Source organism: Melanostigma gelatinosum, assembly GCF_949748355.1.
Source record: "Melanostigma gelatinosum genome assembly, chromosome: 2".
Classification (NCBI taxonomy): domain Eukaryota; kingdom Metazoa; phylum Chordata; class Actinopteri; order Perciformes; family Zoarcidae; genus Melanostigma; species Melanostigma gelatinosum.
Window position 1 is genome coordinate 9,454,965 of NC_136635.1, and position 17,672 is coordinate 9,472,636.

Genomic DNA, 17,672 nt, shown 5'->3' on the forward strand with positions numbered 1-17,672 from the left:
GCTAACTAAGCACCTTCGGGCTAAACAAATAGAGAGTCGGTGTTCAGTAGTTTACAATGTGAAGGTTAATGGAAATGAGTCAACTTTGAAATGGTAGTGCTGGTGCTTAGTGACACTGCGTGCCTTTCGTCTGTCAGCTTTGACTGCAACAACCAGCTCATTTTAGCCCAATGGGATGTCCCAGTGAATATCTTTGTGATTGTGTGTGCGTGTGTGTGTGGGTGTGTGTGTGTGTGTGTGAGCATGTTTTTAGTGCTGGTTGATTCTTCGCTGAGAGACCGTCAGAGTCAAGAGTCCCTAATCTTCGCCATCAGAGACTTCTTTACACACACGCACACACACACACACACACACACACACACACACACACACACACACACACATTCTTATCAGCTTGCCCAATGAACTATTATGATGGTGTGTGTCTGTCTGTGTGTGCGCGCTGATGAGGGGATATCAGTCCTCCCATGACAGAGGTAATCCCGTTCGGTGGCAGGTCTGGATATCCCAACTGGTGTGTGTGTGTGTGTGTGTGTGTGTGTGTGTGTGCGTGTGTGTGTGCGTGTGTGAATGTGGATGTTGATGTGTGTGTGGATTTGTGAGTTTGTCTGACCATGTTAGGAGTAGCTTCTGCATATGTGTGAAATCATTTGTGTATGTGTGTTGTTTCCTTGAGTGTGTGTGTGTGTGTGTGTGTGTGTGTGTGTGTGTGTGTGTGTGTGTGTGTGTGTGTGTGTGTGTATGTGGTGTGGTGTGTGTGTCAGTACAGCAGGGGCGTCTGATCCCTCCACCTTTTAAGAACATCAGAGGGTGTGAAAAGCACTGATTGCCCTAACCGCTCTCATTGGGACTCAAACCCCCGGCTTAGTTGTGCTTGAGCGAGTTTGGAGAGACAAGAGAGGGAGAGAAAGAGGTGTGTGTGTGTGTGTGTGTGTGTGTGTGTGTGTGTGAGTGAGAGAGGGAACGGGGAATAAGGGAGAGACAGGAGGGACAGGACAGAGGGGAGTGAATTAGTTTGGAAGTGATGGAGGAGGAGAGAGGAGATCGGGGTGAGCTAAGGAAAGAGTACACAAGCAAATGTGAAGTGAGACAGACATGGTAAGAGGATGAGGGAATGGAGGAGAGGGAGAAGGCTGAAAGAAGACGGGGAAGAGAAAAAAAGAAGGAGGGAAGTAGTGAGGCAGCATGCAAGTAAAGAAAGTCATGAGCAGGACATGTTTGGAAAGACAGAAGTCAAGTCATTGTTTGTAACCTCTTCTTAAATCTTGACATTTCATGTTCAAGCTGCAAACATTTAAACTTACCTCACATCCATCAGGTGCTGATCTGCTTACAGAAAGCCAAACGTCGCCGACGATGCTCTGTTTCCATGATGAACAAGTGGATGAAGTTAGCACTGTGTCACACAAGACAACCGTGCAGCTTGTGTTGTTTTACCTCACTGAGGATCGACACTGTTAAATCTACTTTGTTTTGATGACCGAGGTTGAGTGTCTGGTTTGAAAGTGTCTCTGGGTAAAGGAGGGATTCCCTGCAGGTTCAGGGATTGTTGCTTTGTGCTTGAACCGGTCCTCTGTTGCCCCTCTGACATCCCTTTATTGAGGGTGTATAAGTGTAATGCCATGTTTTGTGATCCACAATACATAAAGGTGCTCGAACGGAGATTGGGAGCATTTTGACTGCCTCTCCACGGCTCTTAACATGTCAATGGCCAGTGGCTCGTAGCCAAAGGTGTTAACAGCGCTAACAGTGCAAACTACAGTGAAAGTACTGACAGAACTTACAGTGTTTATATGACGGGGAACCGGAGGGGTTGGGGCTCCACTTCCACGACGAAGCTGTCAGTCGGGACGGCATTATCAGCTGTAACTGGCGTATTAAAGGAGGAGGATATGTGTTACTTATGAGTTTGTCAGATAACAGTGACCTTGTTTGACTGAGATTATTCTACCCTCGATATTTCAGTAGATAAGTTGATAAAAGAAAGCGTTTCTATCAAATCTTTTGCAATATGTCTAGAGTTTTCTCTCTCTGTGTTTTCCTCCACATTAAAGAAGGGGCTCTCAAGTTAATCTTTCCTCTTTGTGTGTGTACCACTGTAAACACTGGTCTATAAAATAGTGCACGTGTGTGTACAGTAGGTGTGATCAATGCCGTTTAGGGGTTGAACGCTGTGTTGACTGTAGCACTGAGTGAAGCACAAGACTGGTATCCACTGACATTCAACACATTGAGGCCTACACACTCTCTACACGTGGTGAAAGTGCTGTTTAGTCTGCGCCGCCAGCTGCATAAAGACACAAGCAACAATCCTCCACCCTCACTGGAATCTATTGTTCAGTGGCCTTCACAAGAAAAGCAAGCAGTGGAGGAAAGGCGAGAAATACAAATGTGTAAAAATCAAAGGAGGAAAAATCATACACGACATCATGTTTTCATACGCTATTATAATGAGGATTCATGAAAATAATTTGCTAACATATAAAATGGCATTTGTTGTTTAATTAGTTCTTATTGATGTCGACCGTAACAATATATTTAAATGAAGGGCAGTAAAGGAAAGTGTTTTGTAAAAACATGCAGACTGTACAAAAGGTAAATGAAGGGTAGATGAGGACAGAAGGGAAGGAAAGGAAATGAAGCAAAGGGGGCAAAACAGGAAGAAGGAGGTGAGGATGAACCACCGACAAATTGGGGAGGACTTTTTATTTTAATTTATTAATTTTTATTTTGTATCAAACTCTCACTGGCAGTGGCCAGAATACCTCTTTAGGCCTGACTGATAATTTAACAACAGATTTAAAAACGCACAAAGGGTACAGAGAAGAGAAGAAGGAAGAAAGGAGCAATGGTGTTAAGAGACTGTGGAGTCTAGCTTGGTCTCTCTCACTATCTCTCTCTCTCATACACCACACACACACACACACACACACACACACACACACACACACACACACACACACACACACACACACACACACACACACACACACACACACACACACACACACACACTTTAAGACATGTACTTACACGGACCTCATACACACACAGCATGGCCCAGTAGATTTATATGGGGCAATGGGGTCAGATATCCAGGGGTAACCAGAGGCCTGACCCCCTGGTTTTTGGGAGTTCTGGGGCACACACACACAAACATTGACACACAACTTAACACACACACACACACACACACATATATGCTGGATAGGACTGTAATGTCGCTTCAAGGAAATGTCTTTATTCCTAAAACCTGTATGAAATAAATGCAATTGATAGGTGATGAGAAGCTTTAATAACCAAAACAACAACAACATTTGGGGTTCGTTAGCTCCAAGAAAAACAAACACAAATGCACACACACACACACACACACACACACACACTCATACATCAGGGTGGGGGTCAGGTGTGGGGTTAGGCTGCGAGGGTCTCTAATAGGTTCCCCTGACACATGAGGTGTCAACACTGGAGACAGAGATGTCATCACACACACACATTGGCACACACACACAAAACACACACATACTCGAACACACTTGAGAACAAAAACACACGCAGCCACACGTATCGTGTCCAGTTGTAATTTCAATTGCCAAGATTACACAACAACTGAGATGCATGAACAGTTTAACATGCTCACCGATGAATACACCACAATAACACCGATGCATTGTGTGCATGCATACAGTCACCTCAGTACACAGACACATAAACACAAGGCTTGTTAGACTGGCCTGTTTTTGTGACGGTGTTTTCATTTTACACGCTGCCCTTTTGTTCATTTAACTGGTAACACGTGCTGCACTTTTGCCAGCTTCTGTCTATGTGTGAATGTGTGTATTATTATGTTCATGTAGCAGTTTTAAAATATGCATGTTTTCAGTAGAACTATGTGAGTGAGAGTATATTAGAACATGAATGGATATGTCTAATGTTTATTGGTGTCTGTCTGTCTGTGCGTGCGTGTGTGTGTGCTCCCGCATTTGTGTGCACATGTGCACGTGTCGTTATGGATTGCCACATTGTGGACTTGACAGGATCATAATTACGAGCAGTGATGAAATCTACCAAGTGTTTTCTCCCTGCATGACTGTCTGTCTGTGTGTGTGTGTGTGTGTGTGTGTGATATTTGTCATCCGTGGCAGCACGCTCCCTGTTAGCACACAGTAACCATGATCACACCTCCATCTTCCTCTAATAGGACCAGGACAGACTGGCTGAGAGCAAAGGAAGATAGATAGATAGATAGATAGATAGATAGATAGATAGATAGATAGACAGACAGACAGACAGACAGACAGACAGACAGACAGACAGACAGACAGACAGATAGATAGACAGACAGACAGACAGACAGACAGACAGACAGACAGACAGACAGACAGACAGACAGACAGACAGACAGACAGATAGATAGATAGATAGACAGACAGACAGACAGACAGACAGATAGATAGATAGATAGATAGATAGATAGATAGATAGATAGATAGATAGATAGATAGATAGATAGATAGATAGATAGATAGATAGATAGATAGATAGATAGATAGATAGATGTAAGAATATATAAACTCAGCAGCTACATGCAGAAAAAATGAAGAAATATTCCCATCTTTGTCATATAGAAATTGTCAGTAGGATTTCCCCACAGAGAAACTCTTTCTCTGTAGTTGGTGTTCCTCTGATAATGTATTGCTCTGAGTGAGTGAGATGTCTTAAGTGTGTGTCAGACACGCACCCCTTCACCGCATAAAGGCTTTTTCTCTCCCTTCATTGGTTTGTGATCCAACCGTACCTGCCACTGTAGTCAAATCAGAGAGAGACAGAGAAGAAGTGGAGGATGGAGAGAAAGGGAGGAGGGTCTGGAGGAGTAAGGAGGGGGAATGGAGGGTGGGGGGGGGGCAGAGGAGGGAAGAAGATGGAGGAAAGATGAGAGGAGTCAACAGAGAGGGGGTGAGTGAGAGAAAGAGAGAGAGAGAGAGAGAGACGAGAGAGAGACGAGAGGCGCTCAATTTGCCATCACGGGTGCAACGGGGCAGAAAGTATCCAAGAAAGAGATGAGTGTGTGTGTGCATGCGTGCGTGTGAGAGAGTGCATGTGTGTCTAACAAGGGAGCAAAGACAACTCATTTGAATGTCAGATACGGGGAAGCGGGCGTACAGGGAGGGAGGGATGAGGCAAGGAGGGATGAGAAGAATGAATATGGATTACTGGGATGAAGATTCTATTATTTTCTGCCCGTTTCTCTGATCTCTTTGTGGCAATGCTATAGGCCCGGTACTGTACTGTACTGTACTGTACTGTAAAGTAGGATAGAGAACGTAAGGCTTTGCGACAGAAAACGTATTTACTTGTGTGATGTCAGTACGTGTTTGTAACAGTGCCTGTGTGTGTGAAAGCATTTGTTTGACAACATGTGCACAGCCAAAATTCCTTTGACAAGAATGACGATGAGAGCGTGTGTGTGTGTGTGTGTGTGTGTGAGAGAGTTCTTAAGTTTGGACGAATAAGAAACTGAACACCATTAAGTAAACTGCTGGCTTTTTCCAGGTTACAACAGTATTTCAACACACACAAAATGTACATATACTCACACTAAGGCGTGGCGATATGACAATCATTGTCATATGATATTTTAAAAATTCTATATCGTTTCTATTGTGATGTTGAGAAACCAGCAGCCGGACAGTGTTACTGCAATATTTACGTCATTTGGAGGACGCTTTACGCTTTACGGCCTTTGCATGTGGGAGCCAGAGCGAAGTGGAGCTGGAGCAAACAGCTGTCTTGCGCAGTGGGCACAACATGCAACAACTTTTTCAGGATCTTATAAGAAAGTCAGACACAGACAAGAAAACCATATAATGAAAAAATATAATTTCATTTGAAACTGTAAATGGTGTGTATTTAATTCACATGGGAGTATACAAAATAGGCTTTAACATGTGGTTATTGCATGTAGACAGTTTAATGATTGACCAGAAAACATGTTATATCGTGATATACATTGTTATCAAGTCCTGAAATAACCTTTATCAGGATATAATAGTTCAGCATTATCCAGCCCTAACTCACACACGTGCACACACACGCACTCTGTTTGTACACACAACCACACGCACCAGAGCCTGCTATTGCTTTTGTCATTTGTAAGTGATGTGATGTCATAACGTAGCATAAGAAAAGCTCTAAGCAGCAAAACTTGATTGTTTAATGCTAATTTTAAGATTGACTTGTTTTGTTACTTGTGATGAACTTACTGAACAAAAGCATAGACTCAATGCACCAACGGGCAGAACAACAATTGGTTCTTTCACACATGACAAAAGCTTGAGACATGCTGAAATGTTGGATAAAACATGTGGTCATATAATGATCAAACTGACGGCACGCGTAGCTTCGTCAGGTATCCTTTATAGCCCTATACAGCCTGACGTTGACATTTTAGAATACTACCAAGGGCCTTTCTCTGACTTCCTCTTAAAACAATTCCTGAAAGGCCTCTCCACTGATATACAGTATATCTAATTAGCATGTTATTTAATGAGCACTGCTTTTACAGTGTACAGTAACTAGACACCTGAAATTCACATTCCATTGGGAAGCAGGTAAAAGAAAGAAAGAGAGTACATCTAAATTTGTATTGTTGTCCATCTCTTGGTCACTGTTCCGCTCTCTTCCTTTTTATGTTTCATCATAACGTTTTTTTTCTGAACCTCCCTCCTCACCATCCTCTGCTGCATATTGCTCCTCCTCCCCCGCTCTCCACACATTATCAATCTCTTTCTCTTTCTGTCTCTTGTGCTCTCCTTCTCTCTTTCTGGTTGAGTTGTGAGCAGAGGGAGGGAGAGAGAGAGAGAAGTCTCGGCCAATTTGTCCTGACACATAGAGATGCTCAGGTGGGAGAGAGGTGTCAAACAACTGAGAGAGAGAGAGAGAGAGAGAGAGAGAGAGAGAGAGAGAGAGAGAGAGAGAGAGATGGGTGTGTAGGAAGGGGAAGAGAGAGGATATAGGAAAGACAAGAACAGGAGGGTAGAGAACGGTAGAGGAAAGAGCTTTTACATATATTACTACGCTCTAAGGAAGATGCGTGTCTTAAATTATTTTGGCCTGATTCCCCCCAAATCAGAACAATCTGAATTATGTACAAGAATAGTACATCAATTTATTATAAAAATAACAGACCAAATTTGAAACCAGGGACATTCAGACTCGGTTCAAAAAGCATAATTAGACACAAAACACGATGCGGTCGGCATGAACAGAACCCAATACAGAGAAAAGCCTGTTGTCACTTCAGTTCATTCTCTTCGTCTGCATAGAATTCATGTTTTTCTTTTGTGATGTTTATTCACCATGTGATGATAAGAGCTGATAGTGAGCCACTTGGAGCCACTTGTGTATTTGACACGATAGTCAAGTCAGGTCAAGTGAATTTCATTCATGTTTCCCAAAATCACAAGTTTGCCTCTAATGGCTTTACAATCTGTTCATCATATGGCAGCTTCTGTGTTTTTACATGATATTTAACGGCCTTTTGACACTGCTACTCCAGCACAAAAGGTTCAAATTCAACAATCTAAAAGGTGGGGAAAAGAGAATGAAGAGGGATTAGAGAAAGAGAGTGATTTTATGTCAGACAGGAGAGGGAGAGGGAGAGAGATGGTTCCCGGGGCGTCCCCCTGTGATAGTGGCATGTTCCCCTTGTGTCGCAACAAGAGAGAGAGTGGGATCGACAGAGAAAGAGATATCTAATCTTAGAGGGTAAGGGAGCGTGGACTCCCCAGGGCTTGTCGTGCTCAGCACCTTGTTAACCAGACATCTCTCTTTCCATCTCTATTTCCATCTCTCTCTCCACCTTGCTTTCTCTCTCCCCCTCTGTCACTGTCTTGCTCATTCTCTCTCTCTTTCTCTCTCTCTCTTTCTAGCCCTCTGTCCCTCTTTTTGTTAGACAGGCAGGAAGAATCAGGCATCTTGCCAGTGTTGTCATTCTTCCAGCTCCTCCATCTTTTTCTGTATCTAGCCATAGGGGTCCATTTCTACAGAGGTGCAAGGAGTTAGGTTTGTTTCATTCGCTTGACAAACAGTTTGTGTCTGTGCATGTTACAGAAGTGTGTGTGTGTGTGTGTGTGTGTGTGAGTGTGTGTGTGTGTGTGTGTGTGTGTGTGTGTGTGTGTGTGCGTGCGTGCGTGCGTGCGTGCGTGCGTGCGTGCGTGCGTGCGTGCGTGCGTGCGTGCGTGCGTGCGTGCGTGCGTGCGTGCGTGCGTGCGTGTGTGTGTGGGTGTGTGTGTGTGTGTGTGTGTGTGTGTGTGTGTGTTTTCCTGTTGTCAGTGCATTGTCAGGTGAAGGAAACTCCTGTCTCTGGTTAATGGAACATCAGCCAAGGTTAACACAGACTGGCAGCTAAAGTCCGAGCACACACACATGCACACACATGCACACACACACACACACACACACACACACACTCACACTCAGACACAGACAAACACACACACACAGTAGCAGGATAGTTGCCATTCTCAAAATCTCTGAAGCAAGTCTGGTTGTCACATTTAAACAACAACAATAACATGATAACAACAGTTTGAATGTCTTCTCAAATGCATTGCAGACATTCGAGTGGCTGGACCTGGACTGGGTGATATTTACCGTTGCACACGAGGCACATACATCACTTGCAGTCAATGTGACCACAGTTAACAGAATCAACTTGTGGGTGGACCCAGTGGATTCAGGTGTATGCCGAGCTGTGTAATCTGGAATAGAGGCTGTTTTACAGAAGCTCTGAATCACTGTCTGGTCTGAGTTTAAGAACTTGGGACTCAGAATATGAAGTTTCTCTAATACAGCTCCAGCTTTGTCTTAGATTATGTCATACCTGGTGTTTAGTACTCCCCTTTAGCCGGTGTTTTAGTTGTTCATAAAAGCCTTCCTCTTGCTGCATGGTTGGGGCAGCTCTCCCCCCAGCAGGTAGCGTGGACCGTCCATTAATCACAGGGTTGGTGGTTTTGATCCCCGGGTCCTCTTGTCCACTGTATTCTTGAGCAAGACACTGAACCTCAATTGCTCCCAATGGTCTGTCAAGCACCTTGCATGGTAGCTCGCTTTGGATGCAGCTCATTTACCATGTGCCATGGGCTACAAGCTGTATCCAAATTCAGGGGCTGGACGGGTCCTCAACGACACAGCCCATCAAGTTAGGTCCTGAGGGACTCAGACAGTCTAGACTCATAAAAAGACCAGTTTTGAATTTAGGTACAATCCTCAAACAAATGTCTTTCACAAACTTGTTTTGTGTGTGTGCCACTGCATAGGGATAATTCATTCTTAAAAAGTTAGATAAATGATTTCCACGTGTGGCTCATGAAGAATTCGTGACGACAGAGTTTGAGGCTAAGGCATCTTAGTGGGACTACAGGATATTATGCTGCTTAGTGCTGAGCTCTGAGGTTTCAGGATGCTGTAAAACAATGTGAGAAGCACTTTCTACTCGTTCAGACACTGCCGTAATGAGAAAATACTCTTAATCCAGCTCACACATACACACACCGACACGCGCAGAGGCGTATTTCTGCTGCCGAGTGGTTTCTTGGTGAAAGCATATTGCGAGAGAAGCAGTTTAAGGAGTGGCAATTATAGTTTTGGACAACGTCATTGATTTAAACTCCTGATTAGAGGAAAGGTGACAGAGGTGGTACATACAATGGTGAGGGTAGGGGTGGGGTGAGGATGGGGGAATGGCACACACACGCATGCATGTACACACACACACACACACACACACGCAGTCATGGGAATGCCTCACAATGGCAAGGGTCCCCCCCTCATTCCGACCTTCATGTTCCCCTCTCTCTCTCTCTCTCTCTCTCTTTTTTTCTCGACACACCTGACTGAAATATTGATGTCTCTCAAGCGCTGCTGTTCATGCCTAAATGGTTGTTTTTGTTTCAAAGAACGGGAGACTGTTTCTCACACACACACACACACACACACACACCACAATACAGACATAGAAAGAGTTAGGCAGGAGAGGATCATGTGTACATTTGGCTTCTATAATGGCATGATGCACATACAATTCGCACATACCTAAATAGTGAGACCTGCTCTTATACGTCTGCATGTATCCCTTTGTTAGTTTCACATTTTGTGATTTTCAGCATCTAATAAAAAGGTCAGTATAATGTCAGTTTAGTTTGCAAAATAATGATATTTCAAAATTTGCCACGTTTATTTTAGGCCAGTTAAGGCAGAGAGTATTTTCCTATTTTAAACTCTCGACAGAAAAAGTTCCAGTTTGGAAAGTAACATCAAAGCAAGGGTGGGAAATATTTTTTAAATATTTGTTTGAGGTTTTTTTTCATCCCGACAGCAATCGATAAATCAAATGCTCCGACAAAAAAAGACTGTAACAAACTCATGAAATAGAAGTATAAAGAGAACAGCATATAGCGTTGAATGCAGGGCCCCGTTCATTCATATTAAAGTTGCTCAGTCGTGCATGACGCAAAAAAAAGTTTGACTTCCGAGTATACAATTACCCAAATCGACCCATAGAGCAAGCGCACCAGTGCTTCCTTTAACCCCGCCTCCCAGCCCTCGTCCTCGGCCCATTCACACGAATGGAGGAAGAAGTGTGGATTCCGCATTTTAGGGATGTTAATAATTAACTGTTGAACCATTAACCGACAATGAGAATTTTGACTGATTAGTTAAACATTTAACAAAATATAAAAACATTTTTTAAAGAAGCTGAAAGGAGAATCAACAATCAGCCGACCTTAAATGTACCTGAACCATTGTTGTTGCTAGCTCCGGGCTCCACTTTAATCAACAGATGGCTTTCTGACAAGACACATGAGCTCTGCTTGGGTCATGACAAATTGTAACATTTATTCATCAACAAATAACCTGAACACACACTGCACTGCTACGTTCAACGCTGTATTACTTCTTACTTTATACTCATTGACACACACACACGTTCTCTCACTCGCTAGACCGGACACTCAATAAAGTGGCGTCGGGCTTGCCATACACTGGCGGAAACCCTGACAGAGTATGTCAGGCATACACACAGCTGACAACCTCGCAGCTAAACCAAGGCCCTGATCACAAGAGGCGCAGTGGCTTCAAAAACACCTCATGGCAATGTGTGTCGGGTAAAACAGCTGATGAATATGTGGAGCAGGGGTGCCTGCACACCCAGGCCTCATCAACCGGCATCAAAACAAGAAGGAAGTGGCATGGTAGTAAAGCCCGCCTTTTGCTTGATTTGATTGGCTGATCGCACGAGTGGTCAGTGTTGCTGACTTGTGGAGCTTGGGGTGCTAGCGACTTTCTTTGGAAAAGAGTTGTGAACAGTGGGCTGTGTTTTTCACTTTGACTTTTTCAAGCATCAATCTAGCGTACTCTTGCTGGTTTCTACTATGTCGGCGACCCCAGCCTTCATTTCTTTTTGTCATTTCAGCATATAGAGTTGAAGTACTGGCATGAAGCCAACCTATACAGCAAAATATGTTATTTATCACAGTGCCACTCAAGATTGCCTGTCAGGACAACATCAAACATTTAATTTTACATTATAAGGTTGTTTTAAGTGTTTGAACATACAACCAATACTCGAACCAATACATCACTCTCGTGAGGTCAGTGTTTTTAGCAAATTTCCAAAATATTAACATGCATACTTACATATGCATACATATTGTACCAGATTGTTAACATGGTATGTTCTATTATCATTCTTGAATTGTATTTCTGTCCCAGCATGTGTACTCACTCAGAGATGCTGTTCTTAACTGTGCTGCCTCCGTGTTACCGTTTAGCATATCCTATTAATATTAGATGAGAATCATTTGTATCTGAGCGCACCATTGACCTTAGTCTGCGGAGGCATGTAGAGTACATGTGTATGTGTGTGTCTGCACTCTCAAGAGCCACTCTCAGAGCTTGTAATAGTGGATGTTACTGTGGAAGCAGAAAAGTCCCTTTGATTTTTTTTTTTTTTTGTTCTCCAAAATAAATAGAAACCCACGGCAAGAAATCTCAAGTCCTTAAAATGTGGATCATAAAGGAATCCTGGCGCTAGTGCTGGTGACGTGCAAGTGTAGTACAATACATATGTCAGTAGCCCATCAGCTAAGTGAAGGCATGCTGTTAGTAAATGAGCATAATTGAACATCCTGTGTTTATGTAGGCCGGGGTGATTCAGAGGAGCAAGCTGCATCTGAAGTCAACTTCACAATAGTTTTAAGAATATATGTGCAGTATATGAGGTAGAAAGCTTAAACACACGTTGTTCTGACTGGAGAACCCATCAGAATCTTCCTGTATATTCAGCATACCTTTGCTGGTGTGGTGCCTCTTGCACTTGTCTTGTCTTGCTGCTTGTGTGTTGGCAAAAAAACCCTGATTTTAAGCAATTTGTACAATTTATTGTTTCTCACACAAGATAAAACCGTCAGCTAAACGCTTGGTAGTAAATGGAATTACCAGGTTACACCAGAATGTACACTTTCTGTCTGATACCACTTTCACTGGGAGCCTGATGAAGCCTGTGATATCTGCTGTGTTACGAGATTCATTTAGGCTGTAGTGTGTTAACAGCTAACCGTGTGTGGGAGTGCGCGCGTGCGTGTGTGTTCTGTGTGTATTCAGGCAAAGCTGGGGTCTACAAGCTGATGTCAGATTGTAATTGAGTAACTCGAGTTGGAATGCATCTCCATTAGCTCTCCCTATCAGAGTGAGCTCACTCTGAGCCTGCACAAGAGATCCATAGCCTCTAATCCACCCGGTGTTGCCAACCCTCAAGAACTGGCTACGTGATTCACAAAACCATGGCTCAACTGTGAAACTTTACTGTCATTGAACATGTAGTAGTGCAATACAGGTACTTCTTGTAAATTGATTGTAATACAGTTTTTATGTCAAGTTAGAATAGAAATGTTGTGCATTGCTACCTGTGTTAAAGATGACGCTCCTCCTATCACCCTGCTGGCCTTTTGGCGTGTGTTGTGTTGATGAATTGCTGCAGTGTTGCTTGTCGCTGTCATTGAAGTGGTGTTCAGTGACATAGTACTGAAGCTATTACTCAGATGTTGATTGTAAGAAGAAATCTCTCCTTTCTCACTGGCCATGGTGCTTGAATGGCAGACATTGTGCTGCTGCTGCATCTTTTAATTAGTGCTGTGATTTTATGTTGTGCTGATGGGTTTTTTTTCTCACTTCTTAGTGGTTTTTCATGCCATAGCTCTTACTAGATATGATGATAAGAAGGCCATAAAAAAGTAATCTATTTCTCACATATGTAGCACCCTACACACATCAATCCATCCATTTCCCACCGCTTATTTTGGATACGGGTCTTGGCGGCAGCTGGCGAAGCGCACTGTTAAAGGAAAACTAAAAGTTCTTGCAGTTATGATATTGTACTCACAAAAGTAATCACTGCGATCTGGGAACCATCATTTTTAATAAGTTGAACCCTAAGGATTGGGAATGATGATGATTTTAATATTTATATTGTATTCCCAAAAGTTCATTGTCTCTCAAAGGAGTGCTGAATGTTTTAGCACAAACCCCAGACTGATCAAGGTATTCTCATAAAGTGGGACTGAAATGTTACGCCTCTTTGAGTAGGTCGTGTTTATAGATACTGTGTGTGTGTGTGTGTGTGTGTGTGTGTGTGTGTGTGTGTGTGTGTGTGTGTGTGTGTGCTTTCAGTGTGTCCTCTATGCCCCTGTATTGTTCCCCACATTGTTTTTCTTCACAAAAAGTCGTGGCCTGACAAGGTGCTGCGCGCTGTAAAAATGATGCCTTGTTTATACGTATTTATTTCCCCTTGACAGTTTAATTATTTCTGGCCCCATTGGAGGAAACCACATAAAAAAAACTCCCCATGTTCATACAGATTCTAATTAGGAATGCTGAGAAATTAAAACAGAGTTGTTTCAAAATGCTGTCATTTTTCCTCGCCGTCGTCTTGGAATTATGTCTCAATCAGCACAAGCGGAAATAATTACTTGTATACCTTCTAACTGCCAACATTTACCAAATGGCAAAGCAATTTACAGCCATCATGGCCCGAGAAGCAATCATTGGGCCAACTATAAATTCACAGGCCGACGGTTTGGAGAGCAACATTGGAAGGAAGGGTTATTGTGGAGAATTAGAGAGAGAGAGAGATAAAGGGTAGAGGTATTTCTTTCCACCTGTATACTCCCTCCGTTTCTTCCACTTCAATGCCTCTCTTCCTCTCCTCTCACCAATCATTGTCACTATTTTGACTCTGTTTCCTTTTCCGCACCTTCCCTTTTATGTCTGCATCTTTCAACCTTATTTTACAGTGGAAACATAGCACCAAGACACACACACACACACACACACTCCTCAAATGGAGGCAGCGCGACGATTAAGTGATTATTTCCGCACACGCCATTAAACACACTCATTGCAGACGTGGACAAAGGCCCAGATAAAAACATACATGAGCACAGACACTTAAACACCCGCACACATTGGCTTTGAAGTAATTACTCACACACGTCATTAGACACAGACACAGATGAAGTGGAGTGTGTTTATGTTCTGTGTACCTCGCAGTTTGGGCTATTGTAGTCCCCTTTACTCTTTGGATGCAATAACATCATCCATCTATAACAAATGAACACAGGCATATACTGTAAGTAGCAACATGAACAATATCTATACATTGAATTAAGTTCTTCATATGGCAACACCTGACAAATAGAGTGGGACCCAAAAATGCATTTCTGCTAAATTTGCTCTTATTCTGCAGAGAAAGTGATATTAAGTGTTTCTGAATGAGGGTTAACAGCACTTTGTTGGTGGTAACACCAGTAAAAAATGCTTCTAAAACCTTTCTGTCATGTTAAATTATTTTATTATGCCCCCACGTCAGCGTCAGTATCTGGATTTTATGAAGTCTCATATGTGTGCAAGTAAAATACAATTAAAAACAAAGAATTACATGGTATAAGTCTTTATTGGGGTCCAAAAATAGCAAATTTACATCTTCAGTTCTACGGAAACTGTACAAACTGCTGAGGAAGATTGTGTGACATGATTGAAAGCTCCAGAACAACGACAAGTGGACCTTATGTTGAGATTGTTGTCTCATCCATAAATTGTTTGTCAGACGATTAATAAAGTTTTTATAAAAGCTAGACATTGATTGAGACAAAAATGAACTTTATCCCACATAATGGCATTACCGGTAACTATGTAATGGCCATTCTGTTTCTACATCACCTGAAACATAGAACTTTTGAAACGTTCCTGTTGCTTATTGGTCGACATACAGCTATATTGGGTTTGTGTTTTTTGAAACGATAACAAAGTCTATTTAAAGGTGCACGATCAGAGATCGGGAGCATTTCGATTGCCTCTCAACGGCTCTCAAGATGTCGACGGTGAGCTAACGGTGCTAACAGCGCGAACATTTTAAACTACGGGTAGAATGCTGACAGAGCTGACGGTGCTTACTTGAGGAGGAACCAGAGGGCGGGTGCTACGCGTCCAGCGGCGCTGTTGGTGGGGACGGTGTTATCAGCTGTAATGGCCGTATTAGAGCAGTGCAGAGCGGCGGCTGTGAGCTAACCAGTGGGGCACGCTGACGTGCACGAAAATGCACTAAAAGCGTGCAAACAAAGCAAGGAGAAGCTCAGATAACAACACAACGGGAGAGTGACTTCATTCTCTGCTCAGGTAGACATTACTCCTCTATATCTTCACATGTTTAACATTGACCTACTGTTAAATTCATATATAACCCATACACACACACACACACACACACACACACACAACTGGTACCAATCAAATATCCATGCTCACTTGTTTAAAACTGGCAATTGATGTTAAGGATAGATTTCACATTTTGTTGTCCTTGAAAATCTTTTTTCTGTAAGCTTACCTTTTCTCTCCCCCCCCCAACACACACACACACACACACATCCTCCCATCCCCACACCCCCAACCCCCCTCTTCTACCTTTGCTGTTTAATCCCTTTCCCCCCTTCATCTCCTCTGTTCGCGCTCTCTCTTACCATCTTTATTAGCAGTGGAATTATTCACTTGGCTCGCACCTCAGTTTGAATAATTTGAGTGTTGAACTATTGGAGAGAGGGGCTTTTTAGACAGGCATACATTTGTGTCTGAGTGTGCACGTGTGTTACGTGTGTGTTGCATTAACAAAAAGACAGCGTTGAGAGACGACTAATCCCAGTGGAATAGCCCACTCATGTTCTGTTTGAGAGCGGCGTAATTAAAGGAGCGCACCGCTCCGAAGTCACCTAGTTCAATACAAAACACTGTTTTATACAGCCACACAAGCAGCGAGAAACGAACACACACACACACACACACACACACACACACACTCAATGCTTACAGGCAATACTCTCTCTGTGTATAATTACATCCTGGTTCTAATTTATCCCTAGAATATATCAAAACCTGAGGATGAGAAGGAGGAGGAGGGCAGGAGTTAAAGAGAGCACAATGGCAGCACTGAGGTCCGGAAAAATGATACGGTCAAGAGAAAATGAAGAGAATAGTGCTGTGGTGATGAAATAATTAGTATGTTTTATTGTTTCCCAAACATATATGTATTTGTATGTCTGTCTATCCATCTGTCTCTTGGTCCCCTTCCATCACATCGTCTCTTATCCACCACACTTTTTATCCCCTGAACTTCTGACATTTTGACGTTTCACCAAACGCATGAAAGATGTGCTCAAGAGGAGGTGGGGGGTTGTACACATTGATTGCTGTCCCACAGACAGAAAGAAAATGTGTTGTCTGTTTGTGCGTACATAGACGTCTTGTGTGTATAGTATGCAAGCTGGAGAGGAAGTCTCACCTGAACTGGGAGGATAGTGTTACTGTGTGCTCACAAAGTGTCTGGATGCAGCAGAGTACATGAACATGGACTGAATGGAAATTATGTGCACACACACACACACACACACACACTCAGACACACAAACAGTCATCTTCAGTGTTGAAATCGATCATGTTTGCCCCGTCTGTCCACGTTTGATGAGGTTACACCCCAGTCCAGCTCAAATATTTCCCCTTTTCCCCGCTTGATGAGGTCCCTGCTTTCACTCTGTGATGAGGTGCGGTCCAGCCAACCTTCAGTCTGACCACTGACAGGATGGTGACCGCAACTGACCCATTCCCATAGCCAGAGGAAACGTCTTGGGCAACCCTGACCCAGTGTGTGTGTGTGTGTGTGTGTGTGTGTGTGTGTGTGTGTGTGTGTGTGTGTGTGTGTGTGTGTGTGTGTGTGTGTGTGTGCGAGTGCGTATATTTTTCTGTGAAAATCATACCCTCTTTGTAATCGATTGATCATGATTGCAAGTTGTAATAGATGCCAAAGAAAATACATTTAACTGTGTGAGATGAGGTGTATGTTTGTATCTGTTCTTGTGTGTAAGTCTAAATACATTTGTATTGAAATGGTGAAACGATGTAAAAAGGTTAGAGGAGGTTAATGCTCCCTTTTTATAAACGTCAAGATCACCTTCGTCATATGACTCTGTTTCTCACCCTCTTTCTGTCTCTTTATTACACACACATATCTCTCCCTCGCTCTCTTTTTCCCTCTCTGTATAGTATCCGTCTATGTCTCTCTC